Source organism: Eriocheir sinensis, chromosome 53 (genome assembly GCF_024679095.1).
Source record: "Eriocheir sinensis breed Jianghai 21 chromosome 53, ASM2467909v1, whole genome shotgun sequence".
In the NCBI taxonomy this organism is placed as follows: Eukaryota; Metazoa; Arthropoda; class Malacostraca; order Decapoda; family Varunidae; genus Eriocheir; species Eriocheir sinensis.
Window position 1 is genome coordinate 2357940 of NC_066561.1, and position 27628 is coordinate 2385567.

Genomic DNA, 27628 nt, shown 5'->3' on the forward strand with positions numbered 1-27628 from the left:
AAAAAATAAGAAGAGAAGAGGATTTGCTCACATTAATTAGGATGTGGTGTGGATGGTGTGGTGGTTGTGGTGGTGTGGTGGTGGTGATAGTGATTGTAGTTGTGATGGTGATTATATTGGTAGGGATGGGAGTGTGTTTACCTAGAGGGAGCGAAAAGGAGAACGGGGGAAGGATAAAGATGAGAAGGAGGAGGAAGAGGAGGAGGGTCGTAAGAAGAAGGGAGGCAGAGGAGGATGAGGAGTGAAATAAAGAGGGTAAGTGGAGTAAGAGGAGGAAGGAAAGAGGAGAAAGGATGGGAAAGAGAATGAGAGTAGGAGAAAATGGAGGAAGAGGAGAGAGTAACGAAGCAAGAGGAAAAGAAATGGATGATGATGATGATGATAAGTTGGAAGAGAGGATAGATTGTAAGAGGAAGGAAGGAAGAGGAGGAGGAGGAGTGAAATAAAGAGGGTAAGTGTAGTAAGAGGAGTAAGAGGAAGAGAGGAGATTACGAAGAAGGGGGCAAGAGGAGAAGGAATGGGAAAGAGAATGAGAGCAGAGGAAGAGGAGGAGGAGGAGGGTAGTTAGAAGAAGGGAGGCAGAGGAGGAAGAGGAGTGAAATAAAAAGGGCAAGTGAAGTAAGAGGAGTAAGAGGAAGAGAGGAGATTACGAAGAAGGGGGCAAAAGGAGAAGGAATGGGAAAGAGAATGAAAGCAGAGGAAGAGGACAGAGTAGGCAAGAGGAAAAGAGGAAAAAAGGAAAAGATAAGGATGATAACGATAATGATGAAGAGGAGGAGTTGGAAGAAGGGGATTAGTAAGAAGAAAGGAGGAAGAGGAAGAGGGGAGATTACGAAGGAGGAGGGAAAGAGGAGAAAGGATGGAAAGAGAATGAGAGTAGAAGAAAAATGAGGAAGAGGAGAGAGTAACGAAGCAAGAGGAAAAGAGGAAAACAAAAGAATGAATATGATGAGAATGAGGAGTTGGAAGAGAGGATAGTAAGAGGAAGGGAGGAAGAGGAGGAGGAGGAGTGAAATAAAGAGGGTAAGTATAGTAAGAGGAGGAAGAGGAAGAGGGGAGATTACGAAGGAGGAGGGAAGAGGAGAAAGGATGGGAAAGAGAATGAGAGTACAAGGAAAATGAGGAAAAGAGGAAAAGAAAAGAATGAGGATGATGAGGATGAGAAGTTGGAAGAGAGGATAGGTAAGAGGAAGGGAGGAAGAGGAGGAGGAGGAGTGAAATAAAGAGGGTAAGTAGAGTAAGAGGAGGAAGAGGAAGACGGAAGATTACAAAGGAGGGATGGGAAAAAGAGTAAGGGTGGAGGAAAAAATGTGGAAGATGAGGGCAGAGCAAGGAGGCAAAAAGAAGAGGAAAAAAAGAGGGGGGGGGAAGAAGGTATGAAGAGGAAAAGGAAATGAGAGTAAAGAGGAGGAGAGTTGTAACCCACCACAACCACCACCACCTCCACTACCAATATTCCAACCACCACCAATACTACAATCACCATCGCAATTGAACTTTTTTTTTTAGTAGCGGGCTTTTTGGAATGTGGTTTTTGGGGAGTAAGGGCTTTTTTTGATGGGCTTTTGGGGAGTTGGGATAGTGGGCTTTTGAGAGTAGCTTTTTTTGAGTAGCGGGCTTTTGGGAGAATGGGCTTTTTTTTTTTGAGTAGCAGGCTTTTTTGATAGCAGGTTTTTGGGAATGTGGGCTTTTTTAAAGATGGGCTTTTTTTGGGCTTTTTTTGAGTAGCGGGCTTTTTTTGAGTAGCGGGCTTTTTAAGTGGCTTCTTTTGATATTCTGTGAGCTTCTGATAGCAATTCTCTTTAGATGAATTTCTGATAGCCAATCTCTTTTTTGATAATCTTTTCAGATAACTCTTTTTTCGATGTGATCTTTTTAAATCCTCGATAGCTTTTTTGATCCCTGATAGCTTTTTTTAGTGATCCTTTTTTAGCCAATTTGAGGAATGTCGATTTTTGATATTTTCTGAGTAGCTTTTTCTAGTAGCTTTCTCTGAGCTTTTTTGACTTTCCTGATAGCCATCTTTTGATAATTTCTTTTGATAGCTTTTTGATAGCCTTTTTGATACAGTTTTTTTTGAATGTCAGCTTTTTTTTGGCTTTTGATAGCCTTTTTTGATAGGGCTTTTTTAGAGGCTTCTTTTTAGTGTGGGCTTCTTTTTGATAGTGTAACTTTTTTGAGTAGCGGTTTTTTTTTGAGTAGCTTTTTTTGATAGTGGTTTTTTTGATAGTGGGTTTTTTTTGATAGCAGGCTTTTTTTGAAGTGGGCTTTTTGAGTAGCGGGCTTTTTTGAGTAGCGGGCTTTTTTGAGTAGCGGCTTTTTTAAGAAGGGCTCTTTTGAGTAGCGGCTTTTTTCAGTAGGCTCTTTTGAGTAGCGGGCTTTTTTTAAGTAGCGGGCTTCTTTTTTGAGTAGCGGGCTTTTTTTTGAGTAACGGGCTTTTTTTCATTATTATTTCCTTTTTTTCCCCTTGAACTGCTTCCTTTACTGTAAAAAAAAAAAAAAATACCACCACAACCTTCAACTACACCATAACCACCATTATCATCCCGATTAGCGATTAGCGGGCTTTTTTTATTATTGTTTTTTTTTCTGTGCCCTTGAGCTGCCTCCTTTGTTGTAAAAAAAAAAAAAAATCACCACTACTTTTATCACCATCATACCACACCACCACCACCACCCTGACCTACATCATCGCTACCACTACCCAAAACCACCACCACCACAATTATCCTTTCTTCAACCCTTCATCACCACTATCCTCAGTACCATCACCATCCTCACCACCACCACCGCACCACACGAGGCCTGTATACAGTCTAAATAACACGGTGGATGTAGGCTAGCAAACACTGAAGGGCTTGCAATGTTGAATGTGTTACTGGGGTTTACTGTGTGTGTGTGTGTGTGTGTGTGTCTGTGTGTGTGTCTTAATGAAGATTGGTGTAAGTGGGTCGAGGTGAAAACGTTTGATGCGCTCTTTAATCCTCGCGCCCAGACGTTTGTTGTTGTTGTTGGTGGTGGTGGTGTTAGTGTTGTTGTTGTTGTTATTGTTGTTGTTGTGATTCTTGACCTGCTCTCGTGTTGCTTTTCAATTAACATAAATACACGTTTGTTTGTCTTTGATTGTTTGTTTTCTTCTGTTTTTTTTTTGTTTTTTTTTTCGCTTATTTCGGCACCGTTTTCATTCATATCTTTTTTTTTTTTTTACTTGTATCTTTTTGGTTTTCAAACGGCTTATGTCTAACTCCGATACATGGTGGGATCTTTTTTTCTTTTATTATCGTTTTATTATTTGTTTGTTTTATGAATGGCGCCGTCTTTATTAATGTATCTATCTATCTAGCTATTTATCTATCTATCTAGCTATTTATCTATCTATCTAGCTATTTATCTATCTATCTAGCTATTTATCTATCTATCTAGCTATTTATCTATCTAGCTATTTATCTATCTATCTAGCTATTTATCTATCTAGCTATTTATCTATCTATCTAGCTATTTATCTATCTAGCTATTTATCTATCTATCTAGCTATTTATCTATCTAGCTATTTATCTATCTAGCTAGCTATTTATCTATCTAGCTAGCTATTTATCTATCTATCTAGCTATTTATCTATCTATCTAGCTATTTATCTAGCTATTTATCTATCTATCTAGCTATTTATCTATCTATCTAGCTATTTATCTATCTATCTAGCTATTTATCTATCTATCTAGCTATTTATCAGTTTAAACCTAATTTCAATACGTGTTGATTTTTTTTCTTCATACATTGTTTTTTTTTTATGTACGTTCCGTCTTTATTCACTTACCTATTTTTTTGCCAATCTAATTTTCCATCGGTTTATATATTTAAATTTCGATACCTTTTGCAATCCTTTTTTTTATTTTTCTCATATTGCCGTTCGTCGCTTTTTCGTCATTATATTTGCCTGTTCTGTTTATTTGCTTAAGTGTTTATGTATTCAAATAAAATGTAGTTTGACGATTTTCCATCTTTTCTCTTATATTGTTGTCTGTCTGTCTTTTTATCTATCTATTCACTCGTTTGCTTATGTATGTATCAAATGTAATGCAGTTTGACAGTTTGCCTTTTTCCTGTATTGTTGTTTATCTGTCATTTTATTTATTTATTCGCTCGCTTGTTTATGTAATTACGCGATTTGGCTTTTAAGTGACACAAACATTGACAACATGCAAATTTCGTAGTAAATAAAACACGCAAAACAGGTTAACACAGAGGCAGCAAACAGGTGGCCATAAAACTGTTTCTGTTTCCCTTCTCCCTCCCCTTTACACACACAAACCCCTTCCTTCTCTAACCCCCTCCCCTTTCCTTCCCCCTCCCCCTCCACAATACACCCCCCCGCCAGGTAAGACAGAGGCAGCAGGTCCCTAATTACAGGTACACTGACTGACTAACTAAGGAAGGTGAGGTGTATGACTACTCACTCTGAGCCTTTGTACAGTGAAAGAGAGTTCGCACAAAGTTATCACATTTGAGATTCATTACATCAAAAATTACCGTGGGAATGAGAACTTAAAAACTGAACGTGTGTTGAGGGAGGTTTTGTTCATGTTTGTCCTCCTGTCTGGTGTGTGGCAAAACGAGAGAAGAAAACTAAATGAATGGAATAAACACATGAGGAGAGTATCAGGACACTTCTTCCGAAACTGACCTCTTCTTGCCACTCATTCTTTCCTCTTTTATCGGAGCAGCACCTGCCGTCTTTTTTCCCTTGCTGTCAAAAGAGATCAATAAAAAAAAGACTGATAAATGAATAAAGTAAGTAGAGTAAACAAACTGGTTCTTCTGTCTGGTGGTAGTGGCTTAAGACCTACGTACAAAGAGGCAAAAGGAAAGATATCAAACGAGAAGCTAAGAGAAGAAAATATCAAGTAATGAGAAATTCCATCACTTGAAGAAACACTTCGTTGTCTCCTTCACGGCGCAACAACGCCGCGACGCAACACCCGAGCGGCAACGAACGGGCGGAGACACACAGCTAGGATAACTTCCATCACGTGAGAAAGAAAAATGTCCTTAGCGCTTTAAGCAATGTTACGCTGAGGCACAGCAAGGAAGAAAATGCAGGGCCGGAGCTGCTGAAATCAGCCCAACGTGTCCACGGGAGGATCGCCGCACGCCAGCCTCCCGCCCCTCCACCGCGTGAGGAAGGTCTGGACCCTGGCGCGGAGCCGCCCCTCCATGCCCGCAGCATCCATCTTGCCGGAGAGGAAGCGCTCCCTCCAGCCGCGGCCTTCCCGCAACACCACGACGTGGAGGAGCCGGCGGTGCTCCGGCGTGAACCACGCGGGCACGGCCCAGTCCTCCAGGGTGACGGTGAAGGACACCCGGGGGCTGAGCGGCACCTGCAGCGGCGGCCAGGCAGACGCCTCCTGCCGGCTCGGACAGTCGCTCTCACTCTGCCTGACGAGAATGCCCGCGGAGGCCCCCGTGCCGTCGTTTGCCTGCGGCGGAGCAGGCAAGACCACTGGGGCAGTCGCGGCGTCACCGCTGACGACGCGGGACTTGACGGCGGCGTAGAGCCAGCAGGCTACGATGAGGAGGACCGCGGTGGCCACACACAGCAGCAGGAGTCCCTTCAGTCTGCTGGCAAACTGAAGCTGTTCCTCCTCGGACAGAGCGACGCTCGCCCGCAGGCACGCCAGCTGACGCCGATTCTCGGCATATTTCCAGACAGCTTCCCACCACTGCTGTGAGGCGCCGAGCCTCACCCCGCACTCCTCCAGCGGGTCCCGCACAGGGCCGGGCCTGAAGGGGCCCAGCCACCACAGGGTAGCCAGGGCGCCCTGCAGGCGGCCCATCAGGGTGGCTCGAGGGTCCGTTGCCCGGAGCACCTCCGCGGCCCTGTGGAGGCGCTCGGCGGTGTCCAAGGCACTCAGCAGGAACCAGGGAGCGAGCACGCACGTCGCGCCCCCCACGATCACCAGAAGGCCCACCACGACTTTGGTGTGCTGGTGCATTGTTGTTCGGTGTGTTCAGGATCTGTACAGATAGATATCTGTATAGGATGTGTTGAACGAAATGAAAATTCTGGGAGTGGCGTGCTCGTCAGAGAGAGAGAGAGAGAGAGAGAGAGAGAGAGAGAGAGAGAGAGAGAGAGAGAGAGAGAGAGAGAGAGAGAACACACACACAAACACACACACACACACACACACACACACACACTTCCCCCTTCCCCCCCCGCCAACACACACATCCCCCCCCTATCTGCCCACACACACAGACATCTCCCTTCCCCCGTAAAGACACGCCCCCCACAAACACACCCCCTACCACCCCATTAACCCCCTACAAATCCACGTGCATGATAACACGGAAAGGTTAAGATCAAGCCCTATCACCGATACACGAAGCCTATCAGGAGTCAAGGACCACGATTATCACCACCACCACCACCACCATCACCACCACCACCATCACCACCACCACCATCACCACCACCACCACCATCAAACTACTTCCATTATCACTACCATCATCACCACCACCACCACCACCATCACCACCACCACCACCACCATCACCATCACCACCATCACCACCATCACCACCACCATCAAACTACTTCCATTATCACTATCATCATCACCACCACCCCACCTCACCACCATCACCATTACCACCACTATTCGTCGCCTCACACCTTGCCTGCCTTGTTCAGAGTTCTTCAGAGTAAGGAAGGCTATAGACAACTCAGTGTCACTACTTTTTCACTAATAAATAAATAAATAAACTAGAAAAGAACTAACAGTAAGAAAACAATAAAAAATGAAAACAACAAAACATGGAAATGCAGTTATGAAGATGAGGAGGAAGGGAAAGGAGGAAAAATAAGAAGAAAACTGATAAGGGAACAACTATTAACAACTTAGTAACTCAACAACCCAGTATAAGAGCTTGCTGGGAATTTCTTTTTCTGTTTGTTTTTATCCCTTTGTGCTGTTTCTACTGAAGTAAAAATAAAAAAAAATAAAGAAAAACCGGACGGCGGTAGGCTCACAACTCTTAGTAATTTTAGAACCTTGCTATAAGTCGTAAGCGTAATACATCAACTATGGTCAGCTGGACACCGACTCAAGGCTCACCATCACACTGCACTGTCACAAGAAAGGGATTACGGGTCATTTTCTTAAACACTTCGGCTCCCAAGCACACATATTTGACGGCTTTCATAGGAGTTTTCAGCATTTCCAGGGGTAGTTTTATGACCCAAGCACACATATTTGACGGCTTTCAAAGGAGTTTTCAGCATTTCAGGTAGTTCACATATTTGACGGCTTTCAAAGGAGTTTTCAGCATTTCCAGGGGTAGTTTTATGACCCAAGCACACATATTTGACGGCTTTCATAGGAGTTTTCAGCATTTCCAGGGGTAGTTTTATGACCCAAGCACACATATTTGACGGCTTTCATAGGAGTTTTCAGCATTTCCAGGGGTAGTTTCATGACCCATCTGGTAGCTTTTTTGCCTTATTTTGTACCATTAACCTAAAAAAACATCCATTAGAGCCTGATTGATCTCCTCTCCGGCCTTTGTAAATAACTGATATGAGAGGCGGAAGCGTCTGAAAATAACAACCTTAATATCAGTCGATCCGCCAATCCAGTGTATACCCCATTGATCGATTGATAGAGTAGATAAAAGCACCACCATCCCGTAGGTTTAAATTGAGGATAAAAGCACTGCATTGGCTTTAGAGGATACACTGATAAGAAAAAGGAGAGGAAAGGGAAGCATGGAAACACGGAAGAACAGGGAACAGAAAGTTTTTCGGCTTATAACCATGTTTAGTGATTTGAACAATTCATCAGGCGCTTCGGTGACCTACATAACTGTTAAAACTACCTGAGGGAATATTGAAGTACCATTTCTTGTGACAAAATAACGATCAATGTGATTCTTAAAGTTGACCAAGGAAGAGGAGGAAGAAGAGAAGAAGAATGAAGAAAAAGTAGGAGGATGAACACCAGCAATAACAACAATAACAGCACCGTCACCGACGCCAACACCATCACAACCAACACCAATAACGACGAAAAACAATAACAACAACTGCAGCAGCAACAAAAAATACACACAACAAAAACAGCAATAATAATAATAATAATAATAATAATAATAATAATAATAATAATAATAATAATAATAATAATAATAATAATAATAATAATAATAATAATAATAATAATAATAATAATAATAATATAATAATAAGAAGAAGAAGAAGAAAAAGAAGAAGAAGAAGAAGAAGAAGACGAAAAAGAAGAAGAAGAACAAGAAGAACAAGAAGAAAAAGAATAGTAGTAATAATAATAAAAGCGAACACACACACACGCACACGCACACGCACACACACGCACACGCACACACACACACACACGCCAGGTAAGTGCCCTACACCGCCTCTTACCTGCATGGCCGCGCCTCAGGTATGAATAAAGGATGGGATGACCCGCGTCCCGTACTGCTCCTCCACCTGGGCAGAGGAAAAAAGTGTATATGAGAGAGAGAGAGAGAGAGAGAGAGAGAGAGAGAGAGAGAGAGAGAGAGAGAGAGAGAGAGAGAGAGAGAGAGAGAGTGAGAGAGAGAGTGAGAGAGAGAGAGAGAGTGAGAGAGAGAGAGAGATAGAGAGAGAGAGAGAGAGAGAGAGAGAGAGAGAGAGAGAGAGAGAGAGAGAGAGAGAGAGAGAGAGAGAGAGAGAGAGAGAGAGAGAGAGAGAGAGAGAGAGAGAGAGAGAGAGAGAGAGAGAGAGAGAGAGAGAGACCTTAACATAACATCACATAACCTAATATTCTTTCACTAACTCTTACGTATCACCAAATCTCTCTAAGTCAATATATCACATCACTAAATATCCCTAAAAATATAACACCACTAAGTCTCCTCAAACCGATACACTTCATCAAATAACCTCAAGTTCAACCTCACTACCATATAATATAACAACTCTGGACCAATCTTCTTTCGTCTGTATTTCCTCTTGCCTACGACTTGATCTATTTCGAGAGAGGAATAGCAAGACACTTCTCCTCCTCCTCCTCTTCCTCTTATCCTCTTCCTCCTCCTTCCTCCACTTAGCCTTTTCCTCCTCCTCCTTCTTTTCACCTCTTTATCATCCACTCTCCTCCAACTTTTATTTTAGATTCTACTTCTTCCACCACCACCTTGACCTTTCCTTCCTCCTCCACCCGAAACAGACGTCTCTTTTGGCCACTCCTCTCTACTTTCCTTTATTGGGGCAGTGCCAGTGGGCCTTTGTGTTTTCATTTATTTTTACCCTTGAGCTGGTGGAGGAAGATATGAGGAGGCTGAACATCACGAAAGAAATGGCTGTGGACCGGCAACAGTGGAGAAGGCTCATACCCCATCCAACCCCACCATAGGGAATAAATGGACGTTAAACGATGATGATGATGATGATGATGATTTACCCTTGAGCTGTTGCCGTCACTGTAAAAAGAAAACAACAACTCCCTTCGAAGTCATCACATCACTTCACTCCACATCACCTTAGGCCATACGTGCACTACTCAAACCGTCACACCTCACGACTTCACATCAATTTTATCTTCATAATCAAGTACAACATAACAACATCCTCTTACTCATCACATCACATCACACTCCCTCAACACCGCATAACACAAGCAGAAAACATATCAACCCCTGGTGGGACTCGAACCCACAATCCTTGGCTTAGGAGGCCAATGCCTTATCCATTGGGCCACAGGGGCAGCCGGGAGGAAAGCTAAAATGGGTCTATTTATACTCGCTGTCATTGGCTGTGTGTGTGTGTGTGTGTGTGTGTGTGTGTGTGTGTGTGTGTGTGTGTGTGTGTGTGTGTGTGTGTGTGTGTGTGTGTGTGTGTGTGTGTGTGTGTGTGTGTGTGTGTGTGTGTGTGTGTGTGTGTGTGTGTGTGTGTGTGTGTGTGTGTGTGTGTGTGTGTGTGTGTGTGTGTGTGTGTGTGTGTGTGTGTGTGTGTGTGTGTGTGTGTGAGGGGGTGAGGGGGGAGATGCGAGCCAGTGGTAGTATTTGTGTGAGGAGCCTTGTGTGTGTGTGTGTGTGTGTGTGTGTGTGTGTGTGTGTGTGTGTGTGTGTGTGTGTGTGTGTGTGTGTGTGTGTGTGTGTGTGTGTGTGTTGCCTCTTATCAGCGGGTCTCACGTACTATTAATCTCCCCGTCTCCCTTTTCTCCCCGTCGCTGTTTATACTTCAAGTGTTGAGTTTCCTGTGTGGTGACATGTATGAAGCTTCGTTACTGTGATGCTGTGTGGGAAGGGATGCTGTGCTGTTGCTCTGTGGGAAGGGAGGCTGTTACTGCGTGATGTTGTGGTGGTATTGTGTGTAAAGTGAGAGAAGGGGAAAGAAAGAAAGGAAGAAATGAAAAAAAGAAAGCAAGAAAAAATAAGGAAAAAAGAAAAAGAAATAAGAGAAAGAAAAAAGGAGAGAAAGAAGGAAACAAACAAACAAACAAAAGAAAACAAAGAAAGTAAAAAAGAAAGAAAGAAAAAATTAGATAAAAAGAAAAAAAAGAGAAAGAAACTAGGAGAGAAAGAAAGAAAGAAACAAACAAACAAACAAGAGAAAAAGAAAGAAAAAATAAAGAAAGAAGGAAAGAAAGAAACAAACAAACAAAAGAAAAAAAAAGAAAAAAAGGAGAAAAAGGAGATAGATAGATGGAAAGAGAGAGAGAGAGAGAGAGAGAGAGAGAGAGAGAGAGAGAGAGAGAGAGAGAGGTGGGGGGGGGGGGATGTTGTGTTTCTCTCCCACATAATGACGATAAACACGTTCTTTTGGTTAGAGTTATAAGAACATAAGAACATAAGAACGCAGGAGTCTGCAAGATTCCATAGTATTGCCGTTGTGTTTAATTTCAGGTACTGGTGTGGTCCCTCAGATGAAACACAACGAACACAACACAAACAACACAAAACACCAACATTCCAATCTGGCAACAAAAATCGAGGTAACAGAAAAAAAAAAGAATACCACGCAGCCATCCAACCCATCCATTGAATAATAAAAAATAGAGAAAGAGAGAAATATGAAAAGAGAGAGAAAGAAATCAAATGAGAGAGAAAGGAAGGGAAAAAGGAAACAGACAGATAATAGACAGCTCCTGTGACACAGCCCAACCACACAATATATAGAGGAAGAGAGAGACAAGGAGAGATTGACAGAAATAGATAGATAGATAGACAGACAGATATGCAGATAGATAGACATATATATACAGATAGATGAATAGATAGATAGATAGATAGATAGATATACAGACAGATAAATAGATAGATAGATAGGTAGATAGATAGATAGATACATAAATAAGAGAAAAAAGAGAAGGAAAGAGGAAAAAATAACAAAAACAACGCCAGACGCAGCCAAGTTATTAAAAAAGGAAAGAGAGGCTGGCAGAGAGAGAGAGAGAGAGAGAGAGAGAGAGAACGGCAGAGACAGACAAAGACAGAGACAGAAACAGACACCCAAACTCATACATATATACACTCACCCACTTCCGCCGCGCCCTTCCCAGCATCCCTTCCTTGCCTTGCTCCCAGGGACACACACACACATGCAAAACAGGAACTCCCTCACAATTTATTAGAGTTGGAGAAACTTTGACTCGCCTTCCACCTCCGCCCCGCCCCGCCCCGCCCTCCCCCCCCTCGTCTAGTCTGGCTCTTGGGATATTTGCGCAAGTTTTCAAGGGGACGAACTGCTGTGAGAGAGGGGAAACGGGGGAGGGGATAAGGGGAAGGACGTCTCTCTCTCTCTCATTTGTTTACCTTCCTCCCCTGTTTATCCTTTTTATCTTTCTTCCCCTTTTGCTTGTGTTCTCCTCCTCCTCTTCCTCCTCCTCTTCCTCCTCCTCTTCCTCCTCCTTTTCCTCCTCCTCTTCCTCCTTCTCTTCCTCCCCAACCCTTCCTTTCCCTTTTTTCTCAATCTTCTTTTCTTCTCAATCCTTAGGTTTCCTTTCCCTCGTTTTTCTATTACTACAAATACAGCTATGACAAAACTACCTACATTTATACATAACGTCTACTACACCATTTATACTTCCGTCTAATTATTGCAGCATCATTATAGTCTACCTCAATGGTCTACCCTCGTCTGTCGCATTGCACAAGACTCTGGGTGGGTTTAGCTTGAATTTCATCTGTTTATGGCTTTTTGTTTACATCAGAGGAGGCAGCAAGGGGAAAAAATATACCAACGGATTTTTTGTTTCCACCACACTATGAAAGAGAGGTGGGAATGTTAGGTGGTAATTTTTTTGTTACGTCAGAGGAGGCTTTCAAAAACAACAACAAAAAAAAAAAACTGATGGAATTTGTTTTTACACCAAGATATGAAGAAAAAAATGGGTGCCGTGAAAGTGTTACAGCTGTTTGTTATTTTTTTCTTACACCAGAGTGGGCAGCTCAAGGGCGAAAAATAATATACTTGAGGAATTCAGGGCATGAAAAAATGGCTGTTGTGGATTTGTCGATACGTTACAAGTCTTTATTCAGAGGTCATATGAATTTCTGACCGCTTTTATTTATTTATTTTTAAACATTCGTATATCACATTGAATGGTCTAGCAGCGACAACCCTCTGCTGAATGCTAAAAAAGAAAAAAAAAGGAAATAAAACAAAACAAATAAATGAATATGAATAAGCTTTTGAATCCACTGTCCAAATAGAACTTGATTAACTGAAAAACAGCAACAACAACAACGATGATAATAATAATAATAATAATAATAATAATAATAATAATAATAATAATAATAATAATAATAATAATAATAATAACAATAATAATAATAATGACAACAACAACAACAACAACAACAACAACAACAACAACAACAACAACAACAACAGCAACAACAATAGAAGTGTCCACACAAAGCTTCAAGGATCAAAGTGACACAGTATTTTCAGTCACCTTTGATTGGGGGAAAAAAAAAGTAAAAAAAAAAAATAAATAAATACAGCGAAGGGAAATTATGGCCAACACACACACACTCTCTCTCTCTCTCTCTCTCTCTCTCTCTCACCCCCCCAGCGCTGACAAGGTCCCTCCGCCTATGACTGAAAAGCTTTGCGACGTCCTTGTGGCTATGAATACCACTCCCTTCAACCCTTCTCTTCGCTCCTTCTCTTCACTTTCTCTTTTTCTTTTAATCACGGGTACAGTAAGAAGAGGAAGTGGGTTAGTGGCGAAGGTACAGGTGGGAGAGAAGGAAAGACAGCAGGGGTGGACAGCTGAACGACTAACGACCCTGCAGTGTTGATTATAGAGGAGAAAGGAGAAGAGAAAGGACAGAAGAGGAAAAGAGGAGGAAGGTGGAAAGCGGTATTAATAACTTCTTTCCTTCTTCTTCTCCATTCTCTTCAGTTATTAATACTGCTTACAACCCTTCTCTTTTCCTCTTCTGTCCCTTCTCTTCTCCTTTCTCTTCTATAATCAACACTGTAGGTTCGTCGGTTGTTCTGGTGTCTCTCTCTTCTTCTCTTTCGCTTATTGCATCGGTTAACCTTTTTGTTCTTTCTCTCCTCTATTCTCTTCCCTTCCTAACACTCCCTTCCACCCTCCCCTTCACCCTTTCCTTTTTTCTCTTCTCTCTCCTCTTTCCGTCTCTTATCTTGTTTCACTATCTTTTATCTTCTCTTTATTTCTCTTTTTATTACCTCTTTTACTCAACTCCCTTCCACTCTCTCTTCTCCCCTTCCGTCCTCTCTTCTCTTCCCTTCCTAACACTCCCTTCCACCCTCCCCCTTACCCTGTCCTTTTTTCTCTTCTCTCTCTTCTTTCCCTCTCTTACCTTCTGTTCTCTTCTCTTTATTTCTCTTTTTTTTACCTCTTCTACTCGACTCCCTTCCACTCTTCTCTTCTCCCCTTCCCTCCTCTTTTTCTTTTCTCTTCTCTCCTCGTTTCTTTCGCTCTCTTGCATCGAATAACCTTACTTTTCTTTTATCTCCTTTTTCTTTCCTTTCCTTTCCTTTCCTCTCCTCTTCCCTATCATTCTCTCCCACCCCTCTATTCTTCCCTTCCCATCAGTTTCTCTTCTCTCCTCTCTTTTCCTCCCTTCCACTTTTGTTCTTTTGTACCGCCTCCCTCTCCTCCCGTTCGCTTCTGTATTTTCTTTTCTTCATTTCGTTCTATTCTCTTCTTTCTTTCCTCTTTTTCATTCTCCTCGGTTATCAATTCTGCTTTCCACCTTCCTCTTTTCCTCTTCCGTTCTTTCTCTTCTTCTTTCTCTTCCATAATTAACACTGATTTCTACCGTTTGCTTCTCTCTTCTTTTCCCTTCCTTTCGTTCTATTTTCTTCTTTCTTTCCTCTTTTTCATTCTCCTCGGTTATCAATTCTCCTTTCCACCTTCCTCTTTTCCTCTTCCGTCCTTTTTCTTCTCCCTTCTCTTCTATAATTAACACTGATTTCTACCGTTTTCTTCTCCCCTCCTTTCCGTTCACCTTCTCTTTTCCCCTCATTTCATTCTGTTCTTCTCTTTTTTCCTTCTTCTTTTTCATTCTCTTCGTAATACTGCTTTCCACCTTCCCCTTTTCCTCTTCTGTCCTTTCTCTTTTCCCTTCTCTTCTATAATTAACACTGCTTTGTACCTTCTCTTCTTCCCTTTTTTTCCATTCTCTTCGGTTATTAATACTGCTTTCCATCCTCCTCTTTTCCTCTTCTCTCTTTTCTCTTCTCCCTTCTCTTCCACAATTAACACTGCTTTCAACCGTTTGCTTTTCCCATCCTTTCCGTTTACCTTCTCTTTTCTCTTCCCTACCTCCCTTCTCTCCTGTCCTCCCCTTCCTTCCTTTCTCTTCATGGTTTCCTTTCATTCTACTACACCTATTTTTTTTTCTTACCCTTCCATCCACGCTGCTTCATTCCCTTTATCTCCTTTCCTATTTGTCTGTTTTCTTATTTTTTATTCGGGACTATTTTATACATTTTTTTTTTTTTTTTACATACACAGTTCGTTCCCTTCGTCTCCCTTCTGTATCATCTCCCCTTCATATCCCATCTCTTTCATTCACTTAATTTCTCTTCCCTTCTGTATCATCTCCCCTTCATATCCCATCTCTTTCATTCACTTAATTTCCCTTCCCTTCTGTATCATCTCCCCTTCATATCCCATCTCTTTCAATCACTTAATTTCACTTCCCTTCTGTATTATCTCCCCTTCACATCCCATCTCTTTCATTCACTTAATTTCCCTTCCCTTCTGTATCATCTCCCCTTCACATCCCATCTCTTTCATTCACTTAATTTCCCTTCCCTTCTGTATCATCTCCCCTTCACATCCCATCTCTTTCATTCACTTAATTTCCCTACCATTCTGTATCATCTCCCTTCACATCCCATCTCTTTCATTCACTTAATTTCCTTCCCTTCTGTATTATCTCCCCTTCACATCCCATCTCTTTCATTCACTTAATTTCTCTTTCTGTATCATCTCCCCTTCATATCCCATCTCTTTCATTCACTTAATTTCCCTTCCCTTCTGTATTATCTCCCCTTCACATCCCATCTCTTTCATTCACTTAATTTCTCTTTCTGTATCATCTCCCCTTCACATCCCATCTCTTTCATTCACTTAATTTCCCTTCCCTTCTGTATCATCTCCCCTTCACATCCCATCTCTTTCAATCACTTAATTTCCCTTCCCTTCTGTATCATCTCCCCTTCACATCCCATCTCTTCCATTCACTTAATTTCCCTTCCCTTCTGTATCATCTCCCCTTCACATCCCATCTCTTTCATTCACTTAATTTCCCTTCCCTTCTGTATCATCTCCCCTTCATATCCCATCTCTTTCATTCACTTAATTTCCCTTCCCTTCTGTATCATCTCCCCTTCACATCCCATCTCTTTCATTCACTTAATTTCCCTTCCCTTCTGTATCATCTCCCCTTCACATCCCATCTCTTTCATTCACTTAATTTCCCTTCCCTTCTGTATCATCTCCCCTTCACATCCCATCTCTTTCAATCACTTAATTTCCCTTCCCTTCTGTATCATCTCCCCTTCACATCCCATCTCTTTCATTCACTTAATTTCCCTTCCCTTCTGTATCATCTCCCCTTCACATCCCATCTCTTTCATTCACTTAATTTCCCTTCCCTTCTGTATCATCTCCCCTTCATATCCCATCTCTTTCATTCACTTAATTTCCCTTCCCTTCTGTATCATCTCCCCTTCACATCCCGTCTCTTTCAATCACTTAATTTCCCTTCCCTTCTGTATCATCTCCCCTTCTTATCCCATCTCTTCCATTCACTTAATTTCTCTTCCCTTCTCATCTCCCTTCCATTCCTTCCTTTTTTTCCCTTACCCCATCCTTTGTTATCCTTTCTCTCCCTTCCCGATCCTCTCCCTTCACTTTCCATCCTCTTCCAATCCTTCATTTCCTTTCCCTTGCCTTCTCTTCCCTTCACATATTTTCCCAGCAAATCCTTTCCCTTCACCGCTCTTTCCTTCACCACGACCTCTCTTTACCCCCTTCCCTTCATTCCCTTCCTTTCGTTCCCCTCTATCCTATTCCTATTCCTTCCTTTTCCTTTCACTGTCCTTCCTTCAACCGCCCTTCCCTTCCATACTTTTCCCTTCCCTTCCCTTCAACATGACCTCCTTCCACTCCCCTTCCCTCTCTTCCTATCCCTTCCCTTCCCTTCAACATGACCTCTCTCCACTCCCCTACCCTCTCTTGCTATCCCTTCCCTTCCCTCCAACATTTCCCTTCCCTTCCCTTCAACATGACCTCTCTCCACTCCCCTACCCTCTCTTGCTATCCCTTCCCTTCCCTTCAACATGACCTCTCTCCACTCCCCTACCCTCTCTTGCTATCCCTTCCCTTCCCTTCAACATGACCTCTCTCCACTCCCCTTCCTATCCCTTCCCTTCCCTTCCCTTCCCTTCCCTTCTATGCGGGCCAAAATTAGTTGTGCAAAGAAAACACACACACAAAAAAAACACTGCAGGGGAGCAACGCCCCCTTGAATAAGTTGGTTCATGGTGTGTGTGTGTGTGTGTGTGTGTGTGTGTGTGTGTGTGTGTGTGTGTGTGTGTGTGTGTGTGTGTGTGTGTATCTCCTTCTCTCCCCCTCCCTCTTTTTCCCCTCTTCCTCCTTCTCTTATTCCATCTTTCTCTCTCTCTCTCTCTCTCTCTCTCTCTCTCTCATGCTACACATCAACGCATTTCCTTCTCCCACTCCCTCTCCCTCTCCTCCCCTCTCCTCCTCTCCCTTCCCCCCTTTTGAGTGCTTGTTTCTCTCTCTCTCTCTCTCGCCTGTGTATACAAGATTCCCTCTCCCTCTTGCTTTTCACCTCCCACACAGCTTCCAATATTACAATCCTTCCTCCTCCTTCTCCTCCTCCTCTTCCTCCTCTTCCTCCTCCTCCTCTTCCTGCATGTTTCGAGGTATCACATGTGTCACAGAGCCTCTCTCTCTCTCTCTCTCTCTCTCTCTCTCTCCTTGACATTTTGAGACCAACACAGTTAAAAATTTAGTGAGATAGGAGAGAAGCGATGGACCGAAACAGAATATAAAGAACGAAAATGTAATAAAAGAGAAATAATGATAAAAAGGAATAAATAGGATAATAGAACAAGAAAAAACAGGGTGATGATAATGATGATAGCAACAGATGAGTTTATATATATATCTGTGAAGAAGGAGGAGGAGGAGGAGGAGGAGGAGGAGGAGGGGGAGAAAAGGAAAAGACTGAGGAAGAAGAAAAGTTAGAACAATGAAACTACTGCAGAAGGAGGAGGAGGAAACATGGAAACATGGACTAGCAGGCAGCAGAAAGCCTGTTGGCTCATAACTAGGCTGCCTGCGTTCAGTGATTTAATCAATCCGTTTGCCACAGGAGTGGCTTGCAGGGAAGGATTAAAGCACTTGTGTACCTACTCTTGGGAACGTTCAGTTCACTCCCGATGCAGCAAAGTGGCGATCAATGCGTTTCTTGAAGGAGTTGATGCTCTCTGCGCTAACCACTTCTGCAGGAAGGCTGTTCCAGTGGCGAACAACTCTATTCGAGAAATAACTCCTGCCGATGTCGGTATTGCATCGCTTTGCTTGAATTGTTTTTCCGTTGTTTCTTGTTCTCAGGTTAGTTTGTAGCGTGAAGAGTTTGGAGTGATCAACGTTACTGAGCTTGTTCAGGTACTTAAAGACTTGTATCATGTCTCCCCGCAGTCGTCTCTTTTCCATCGTGAAGAGGTTGAGTCGCTCGAGTCGTTCTTCATAGGGTTTCGTCCTCAGTGATGGTATCATCTTCGTGGCGCGGCGCTGTACTCTCTCAAGTAATTCAATGTCTTTCCTGTAATTAGGAGACCAGAATTGCACGGCGTATTCCTTTTGGGCCTTACCAGCGAATTATACAAGGATAACATAACTCCCGGCGTCTTGTATTCGAAGTTCCTCGATATGAACCCAAGCATTGTATTGGCTTTCTTACAGGCGGACTTGCAGTGTTTTGTTTGTTTCAAGTCACTGCTGATGGTGACCCCGAGGTCTCTTTCCTCTTGCACAACATGTAGTGGTTCGCCACCCATGTGGTATATGTGGTTGCTGTTTCTGGATCCGATATGCATTACTTTACATTTGGTAGTGTTGAAGGACATCTGCCATTTTTCTGACCAACGAGTGATCTGGTCCAGGTCTCTCTGGATAATTTCGCAGTCTCCCGTCGTGAGGGCCTTCCCACCCACCTTTGTGTCGTCGGCAAATTTTGAAAGATTGGATTTTAATCCTAGTTCTAGGTCGTTGATATATATGATGAAAAGTATGGGTCCCAGCACTGACCCCTGTGGCACTCCACTTGTGACCGGGAGCCACTCGGAGGCCTGTCCGTTGAGTACAACTCGTTGTTTTCTTTCAGTGAGCCAGTCTTTGATCCACGCTGTCAGATTGCCGCCTAATCCCGCCGACTTAAGTTTCTTGAGGAGTCTTTCGTGTGGCACTTTGTCAAAGGCTTTCTGAAAGTCTAGATATATAACATCACTGGGGATATGATTATCCCAGTTTTCATAGATACCTTGGAAGAAGTCCAATAAATTGGTTAAGCATGAGCGCTTGTTCCTGAAACCGTGCTGAGCATCGGAAATGATGTTGTTGTCTTCAAGGAACCTAACGAGCTTGTCTCTGATGATCTTCTCGAGGATTTTTCCCGCCACTGAGGTCAAGCTGATTGGTCTGTAGTTTAGGGCCACACTTTTGTCTCCTTTTTTGTAGATCGGTGTTACGTTCGCTTGTTTCCAGTCTTTCGGGACTTTGTTTTGTTGTAGTGACAGATTGTAGATGGCGGTGAGTGGCTTGAGGATTTGCTGCTTGAGTTCCTTGAGCAGCCTGGGTGACAAGTCGTCGGGTCCAGTAGACTTGTTTGTCTCGAGTTTGTCTAGGTACTTTTTCACATCCCGTTCGTCGATTGTACCAATTTCTAGGGGAGTGATTCCCATCGGTGGGGAAGGGCTCTCGGGTACGGACTGGGTATTCTCGACCGTGAACACAGACGCGAAGTTCCTGTTTAGGATTTCGACCATTTGTCTACTGTCCTGTGTTAGTACGTCACTTTCATCTTTTAGGGGGCCGATATTGCTTTTTGTCTTCTTTTTGGTTCTTATATACGTGAAGAACTTTTTCGGGTTGGACTTGGCTTCGCTTGCAATTTGCTTTTCATAGTCGCGTTTACTCTGGCGAATGAGTGTTCTGCAAGCTCTGAGGCTTTGATGGTACTGTTCGCGTGCCTCGTCAGTGCTGTTTTCCTTTAGCAAGTTGTATTTTCTCTTCTTCAAATTAATCGCCCGTCGAACTTGGGTAGTCATCCATGGTGTGCTTGTGGCATTATTTGTTCTCCTTGTCTTCATGGGAACAGTTGTTCTCTCTACCTCCAGGAGTTTGTTCTTGGAGCTATTCCACGCTCCGTCCACAGGAGTGTAGGTCATGGGTTCCCAAGTTGTCTGGGTTAGCAGCTCACGAGCGAAATTAAAATTGGCTCTTTTGTAGTCTGGAATCTTGGACGTGTTTTCGGTGAGTTCATGGTCTGTTCTGATTTTTAGGCGAATTAGGTGATGGTCGCAACCATCCAGTTTTTCGCCGAGGAGGAGGAGGAGGAGGAGAGAAGAAAAAAGACAGAGGAAGAAGAAAAGTTAGAACAATGAAACTTCTGCAGAAGGAAAAAGAAGAAATATAGAAGAAAAAGAGGAAAAAGAAGAAGAAAAAGAGAAAGAAGAGTTGGAGAAGAGCCAGGTGTGTGTGTGTGTCTGTGTGTGTGTGTGTGTGTGTGTGTGTGTGTGTGTGTGTGTGTGTGTGTGTGTGTGTGTTAAGCGTTTTATAAATTCGTGATATATTACCTGGGCATAATGAGCCTGTCCACGGTAATTAGGTCACGGGAAAAGGTAAATCACACCGCAAATTGCCTTCACACACCTGCCGAAAAGGTGTTATTATATAGGTAATCTGGGGACTTGGGGGGGGGGGGGGGGGGAGGGGAGGAGGGAGGAGGGAGGAGAGGAGGGAGGAAGAGGAGGGAGGAGGGAGAGAGAGAGGGAGAGAGAGAGAGAGAGAGAGAGAGAGAGAGAGAGAGAGAGAGAGAGAGAGAGAGAGAGAGAGAGAGAGAGAGAGAGAGAGAGAGAGAGAGAGAGAGAGAGAGAGTTCATGAGATTGGCGTTACCTTGATGAGAGAGAGAGAGAGAGAGAGAGAGAGAGAGAGAGAGAGAGAGAGAGAGAGAGAGAGAGAGAGAGAGAGAGAGAGAGAGAGAGAGAGAGAGAGAGAGAGAGAGAGAGAGAGAGAGAGAGAGAGAGAGAGAGAGAGAGAGATTTGTTAGAGAGAGAGAGAGAGAGAGAGAGAGAGAGAGAGAGAGAGAGAGAGAGAGAGAGAGAGAGAGAGAGAGAGAGAGAGAGAGAGAGAGAGAGAGAGAGAGAGAGAGAGAGAGAGAGAGATAGAGAGAGAGAGAGAGAGAGAGAGAGAGAGAGAGAGAGAGAGAGAGAGAGAGAGAGAGAGAGAGAGAGAGAGAGAGAGAGAGAGAGAGAGAGTGAGAGAGAGCGAGAGAGAGAGAGAGAGAGAGAGAGAGAGAGAGAGAGAGAGAGAGAGAGAGAGAGAGAGAGAGAGAGAGAGAGAGAGAGGGAGAGAAGAAAGAGGGGGAGGAGAGAAGGGAGAAGAAAGTGGAGAGAGGGAGAGGAACTGAGATAGGGAGCAAAAGGAAATGGGCGAGAGGAAGAAGAGGAAGGTGAGAAGAGAGAAGGAAGAGGAAGAGGAGGAAGAGGAGAGGAAAGGAGAGGGAGAAGAAGAGGGGGAGAAAGGAAGAAGAGGAAGGTGAGAGGAGAGAAGGAAGTAGAGAGGAAGAGGAGAGGAAGGGAGAGGAAGGGAGAGAGAGGGGAGAGGAGAAAGGAAGGGGAGAGAGGGAGAGGAAGGAGAAGAGGGAAGTGGAGAGAAAGGGGAGAGGAGAAAGAGCTAGGGGAGAGAGGGAGAAGAGGAAGGTGAGAGAAGAGAGAATGAAGTGGAAGATGAGGAAGATGAGGAAGAGGAGAGGAAGGGGAGAGGAGAAAGAGTTAGGGGAGAAAGGAAGAAGAGGAAGGTGAGAGAAGAGAGAAGGAAGAAGATGAGGAAGAGGAGAGGAAGGGGAGAGGAAGGCGAAAGAGGGAGAGGGGAGTGAGGAGTGAGAGGTAAAGGAAGGTGAGAGGAACGAGAGAGGAAGGTGAACGAGGGAGAGGAGGGAGAGGCGGGATAGCGAGGCGGGCGGGCTGCGAGGTAATATAGTTAAAGTTAATCACAGCCATGCATTACCCGGCAGGTGAGTCAGCGCAGGTGAGGTGACGAGGGAGGGAGGCAGGCGGGAGGCGAAGGGAAAAGTCAGGACGAGGAGGAGGAGGGAAAAAAAGGTAAAAGAGAGAACAAAGGATAAAAGAAATTCGAATAGGAGGAAGAGAGAACGAAATGGGAGGAGGAGGAAGAGGAGGTGGAGGAGGAAAAGAGAGAATGGTATGAAGAGCAAAAAGAACAAAGGATAAAAGGCATTCGAATAAGAGGAAGAGAGTACGAAATAAGAGGAGGAGGAGGAGGAAGATGACGAGGACGAGGAAAAAACAGAAGAGTAAAGAGAAAGTAAGAAGTGCAAGGAGGGAGGAGAAGGAGGAGGAGAAAGAGGAAAAAGAGAATGGAAAAAGATATTAAAAGGCGCAAAAATATTAAAAGATAAAATGAAAATGCAAAAAAGAGGAAGAGAGGAAGACGAAGAAGGAGGAGAAAGAAAAAAAATGAAGAGAAGAACAAAGGATAAAAGAAATTCGAATAAGAGGAAGGGAGAACGAAATAGGAGGAGGAGGAGGAAGATAAAGAGGAGGAGGAGGAAAAGGGAGAAGAGTATAAAGAGTAAGAAGAACAAAGGATAAAAGAAATTCGAATAGGAGAAAGAGAACGAAATATGAGGAGGAGGAGGAGGAGGAGGAGGAGGAGGAGGAGGAGGGCAAGGACGAGGAAGAGGAAGAAGAGGACTAGGAGGATGACGAAAATAAAAATAAAGAAGGAAAAAGAAAATGAGAAAAGTTTAAAGAGCAGGGGATAAAATAATGAAAAAAAGGAGGAAGAAAAGCAGGAAAAAGGAGAAGGACGAGGAGGAGGAGGAGGACGGTGATGACGAGGAAATGGAAAAAGAAAAGAAAAGCAAATGACAAAAATAAACTGAAAAAAGAGGGAAGAAAGGAAGGAGGAGAAAGAGAAGGAGGAAGAAGAAGAGAATGGAAAAAAGATATTAAAAGTCGCAAGAATGTTAAAGGATAAAATGAAAATGCAAAAAAGAGGAGAAGAGGAAGAGGAAGGAGGAGGAGAATTAAGACGACGGGAAAGAGAGTAAGAGGAGGAAGAAGATTAAAAGATATACAGAATTCGAAAAAGAGGAAGCGAGGATTAAAGGAAAAAGGAGAAAGAGGAGGAGAAGGAAAGAAGGAAAAAAACATGAAGATTAAGAACAAGGAATGAAAGAGGAAATGCAAAAGAGAGGAAGAGACGATGAAGAGGAAGGAGGAGAAAAGGGAAATGAAGAGAAGGAGAAGAGAAGATAAAACGAAAATGCAAAAAAAAAGGAGAAGAGGAAGGAGGAGGAGAAAAAAGAGGACGGGAAAGAGAGGAAGAGGAGGAAGAAGATTAAAAGATATAAAGAATTCGAAAAAGAGGAAGCGAGGATTAAAGGAAAAAGGAGAAAGAGGAGGAGAAGGAAAGAAGGAAAAAAGAATATAAAGATTAAGAACAAAGAATAGAAGAGAAAATGCAAAAGAGAGGAAGAGACGATGAAGACGAAGGAGAAAAGGGAAATGAAGAGGAGGAGAAGAGAAGATAAAACGAAAATGCAAAAAAAAAGGAGAAGAGGAAGGAGGAGGAGAAAAAAGAGGACGGGAAAGAGAGTAAGAGGAGGAAGAAGATTAAAAGATATAAAGAATTCGAAAAAGAGGAAGCGAGGATTAAAGGAAAAAGGAGAAAGAGGAGGAGAAGGAAAAAAGGAAAAAAACATGAAGATTAAGAACAAAGAATAGAAGAGAAAATGCAAAAAAGAGGAAGAGACGATGAAGAAAAAGAAGGAGAAAAGAGGAATAAAGGAAAACAGGAGATAAAAAGTAGACAAAAGAAAAGTAAGAAAAGCAACGGATAACAGAAATACCAAGAAAAAGGAAAACAGGAAGAAAAAAAACAATTGAAGCAGAATGAAGGAAGAAGGAGGAAGAGGAGGAAGAGAAAGAAAGGAAAAGGAAAAAGAAAGAATAAAAACAGAATCGAAAAGAAAAAAAAGAGTGGAAACAGGAGAAACAATTGGATCAGGGAGATGGAAGAGAAGGAGAGGAAGAGGAAGAGGAGGAGGAGGAGGAGGAGGAGGAGGAGGAAGAGGAAAAAGTAGGAAGAAAAATGGTAGTAATAAGAACAGAGGATAAAATAAATCACAAAAAAAAGGAGGAAAGAAATCAGAAGGACCAAGTGGAGCAGAAGAAGAGGAGGAGGAGGAGGAGGAGGAGGAGGAGGAGGAAGAAGAAAAAAAAGATGAGAAAAAGGGGAAAAAAAAGGGTTAGAAAAATTCAACTACAGCACGAGGGAAAATAAGAAATAAAGAAGAGAGGAGGAGATGAAAGAGGAGGAAGAGGAGGAGGAAAAGCGAAAAGACAAAAAATAAATGAAAGGAAAAAAAGAACAACAAGAACGAGAAGAACAAGAGAAAAAAGAATTAGGAAGAGGAAGAGGAAAAGAAGAACGAGAACAAGAAGAAAAAATAATTAGAAAAAGGAAGAGGAAGAGGAAAAGAAGAACGAGAACAAGATAACGTACAAAAAAACATAAAACAGGATCAGGAACAAGAAGATAATGATAACGATGATAAGGAGGAGGAGGAGGAGGAGGAGGAGGAGGAGGAGGGTAAAGTCATGTCTATAACACGTGTATCGGTTAAAGAGAGATGGGTGATATTGGCTGTCAGGTGAGTGGCCTAGATTTTACCTGTCCGTGCCGTGGGTAAGGAAAGACGTGCCGGGGAGGGGGAGGAGGAGGAGGAGGAGGAGGAGGAGGTAAAAAAGAGGGATAGGAGGAAAAGGAGGAGATCTGAAGGAGAAGGAAAAGGAAGAAGAAGATGAAGAAAAAGAAAAAAAAAGGAGATTATGAAAGAGATGGAAAAGAAATGGGAGAATGGGAGAAGAGAAATGAGCCGAACGGAGAGAGCGAAGTATTAATGAAAAGAAGAAGAAACAAAGTATAACAGCAATATAAGAAGATAAGAAGAAAGACCAAGAGAAGAAGTAGGAGAAAGAAAGGAGAAAAGGAAAAGAAGGCGACGAGAAAAAAACATGAAAAAAAAAGAGAAAAAAATATGCTTTAGGAGGAAGGAAGTGAGGGAAGAGGAAGGAGGGAGGAGGAGGGAGGTGAACGAAGAGGAGGAAGAAGGGAAGAGAAGGAAGAAAGGAAGAGGAGGAAGAACTAGGACGCGTTAGGAAGTAAAGTGTTGTTAAGGACGAAAAAATATTGTGAGAGAGAGAGAGAGAGAGAGAGAGAGAGAGAGAGAGAGAGAGAGAGAGAGAGAGAGAGAGAGAGAGAGAGAGAGAGAGAGAGAGAGAGAGAGAGAGAGAGAGAGAGAGAGAGAGAGAGAGAGAGAGAGAGAGAGAGAGAGAGAGAACAGACATACAGACAGACAGACACGTGGAGATGAATAAATATGAGATGAAAGTATAGATGAAAAATAAAGAAGAATGCAGAAAAAGGGAAAGAAAAAGAATAAAAAAAAGAGAAAAGTGAAAAAAACGTAAGAAAAAAATTAAAAAAAGAGGAACAAAGGAAAAGAGAAGAAAAGAAGATGGAGGAGGAAGAGAAGGAGGAGGAAGAAAAGGAGGAGGAGGAGGAGGAGGAGGAGGAGGAGTAAAGCAGAAAGATAATAGAAAACCAAGAGGAAAGGTCATGAAGGCTTTGTAGAGGAGAGAGAGAGAGAGAGAGAGAGAGAGAGAGAGAGAGAGAGAGAGAGAGAGAGAGAGAGAGAGAGAGAGAGAGAGAGAGAAATGGAAATAGAAGGAGCAGAAGAATAAAGAAAATGGAGAAGAAAATATCGTCCGTCACTTCTTTCCCCTCCTCCTCCTCCTCCTCCTCCTCCTCCTCCTCTTCCTCCTCCTCCTCTTTCCCAGGTTGCATTTCATCTCCCTCCTTTTCTCTCTTTCATGTTCTCTTTTATTTCTTCTTTCTCCTTCTCCTCCTTCTCTGCTTGCCTTTCCTCTTTTTCCTCCACATTTTCCTCTTTCTTGTTCTCCTCCATCTCTTTCTCCTCCTCCTCCTCGTCTTCTCCCTTTTCATCCTCCTCTTCTTTCTTATTATCCTTCTTTTCCTTCGTCATCTTTCTCCTCCTCCTCCTCGTCTTCTCCCTTTTCCTCCTCCTCTTCTTTCTTATTATCCTTCTTTTCCTTCGTCATCTTTCTCCTCCTCCTCGTCTTCTCCCTTTTCCTCCTCCTCTTCTTTCTTATTATCCTTCTTTTCTTTCGTCATCTCCTCCGTCTGCTGTTTTTTCCCTCTCCTCTTCCTTAAACTGCCTCTCCTAGTCTTTCCCTTTCCTCCTTTTATTTCCTTCTTTGTTCTCTTCCTCCTCCTCTTCCTTCTTACCTAGCAAATCCAAGCATATCAACACACCTGCTTCACTTCCCTTCTCTTCCCTTTCCTTCCCTTCCCCTTCCTCCTTTTATTTCCTTCTTTGTTCTCTTCCTCCTCCTCTTCCTTCTTACCTATAGCCAATACAAGCACATCAATACACCTGCTTCACCTCCTTCTCTTCCCTTTCCTTCCCTTCCCCCTCCTTCCCTTCCCCTCCCCTCACTTTCACCTGTATTCCCGCTAAGTCTTCTTACAGGTGAAGGAATATCTCCGCCAGGTACTGGAGACACGAGGAACACCTGCGGTCAAGGACGAGTTTGCCTTCTCCTTGCGTTGGAAAATGAGGTCAACCTTCCATCATGCAGGGAGGTGAAGGGGAGTGAAGGGAAAGGCGGGGTGAGGGGGAGTAGGAATAAGAGGGGTGAGAGGGGAGTGTGTAAGGGGGGAGGGGAGAGGGGAGGAGTAGGAATAAAGGGAGAGAGGGGAAATTTACGAGGAGTAACAAGGGAAACACACGGGATAGGAAGGAGTGGGTGTTGAATGAGAGAGGAGGATGAAGAGAAGTGAAGGGGAAACATGCAAAGGAGAGAAGTTAGAGGGGGGAGGAGTAGGAATAAGAGGGGAGAGATGGGAATATGAAGGGGGAGAGAAACTAGGGATACACAGGTGGAGAAGTTAGAGAAGGGAGGAGAAGAAATATGAGGGGAGAGAGAGGGGAGCATGAAGAGGGAGACGAATGGGGGATACACAGGTGGAGAAGTTAGAGGAGGGAGGAGTAGGAATTAGATGAGAGAGAGGGGAGTATGAAGGGGGGGGGGGAAGGAACGGGAGGGGAACAGTTGGAGAAGTTAGAGGAGGGAGGAGTAGGAATTAGATGAGAGAGAGGGGAGTATGAAGGGGAACAGGTGGAGAAGTTAAGAGGAGGAGGAGTAGGAATTAGAGGAGAGAGATGGGAGTATGAAAGTGTAGTGGGACGAGGGAAACAAGGGGTATAGGAGGAGTGGGAGGAAGATAGGAGTAAGAAAGGGGAGTGACGGGGATGCAGAGATGGGATAGATGAGAGGGTGGGAGGATTAGAAGTAGGAAGAGGGGAGAGAAAGGTAAGTATCTGGACACCTCTCCTCCCGAAATTGACCTCTCTTTCGGCCACCTCTTTGGATTCTTTTTAGGAGCAGGCTTTTTTTAGTATTGTTTCCTTTTTTTGTGTGCCCTTGAGCTGTCTCCTTTGTTGTAAAAAAAATGAAGGGGAAGGAGGTGAGGGAAGACAGGTGGTAAAACAAGGGAGGTGGAGAGAAGAAAAGTGGATATTACGAGGATGAACCGGAGGAGAAGGGAGAGAGGGGGTTAGGAGACAGGGAGAGGAGTGACAGGTGGATTTTATGAAGGTGGAGGGGAGGGAAAGAAAAGAGAGGCCGGCGGAAAAATGGACAGGTAATAAAGACAGAGGGAAAGAAGACAGGTTGAGAGATGACAGGTGGTTATTAGATGGATAGAA

At 43.4% G+C, this 27628-nt stretch overlaps 1 non-coding gene across 1 annotated transcript; it reads right to left on the bottom strand.

Moving 5' to 3' along the window:
• Positions 1–9691: 9691 nt before the first annotated feature.
• On the bottom strand, positions 9692–9764 carry Trnar-ccu (transfer RNA arginine (anticodon CCU)). The gene has a single exon. It is a non-coding gene; the product is annotated as a tRNA-Arg (tRNA).
• Between the last annotated feature and the right edge of the window lie 17864 nt (positions 9765–27628).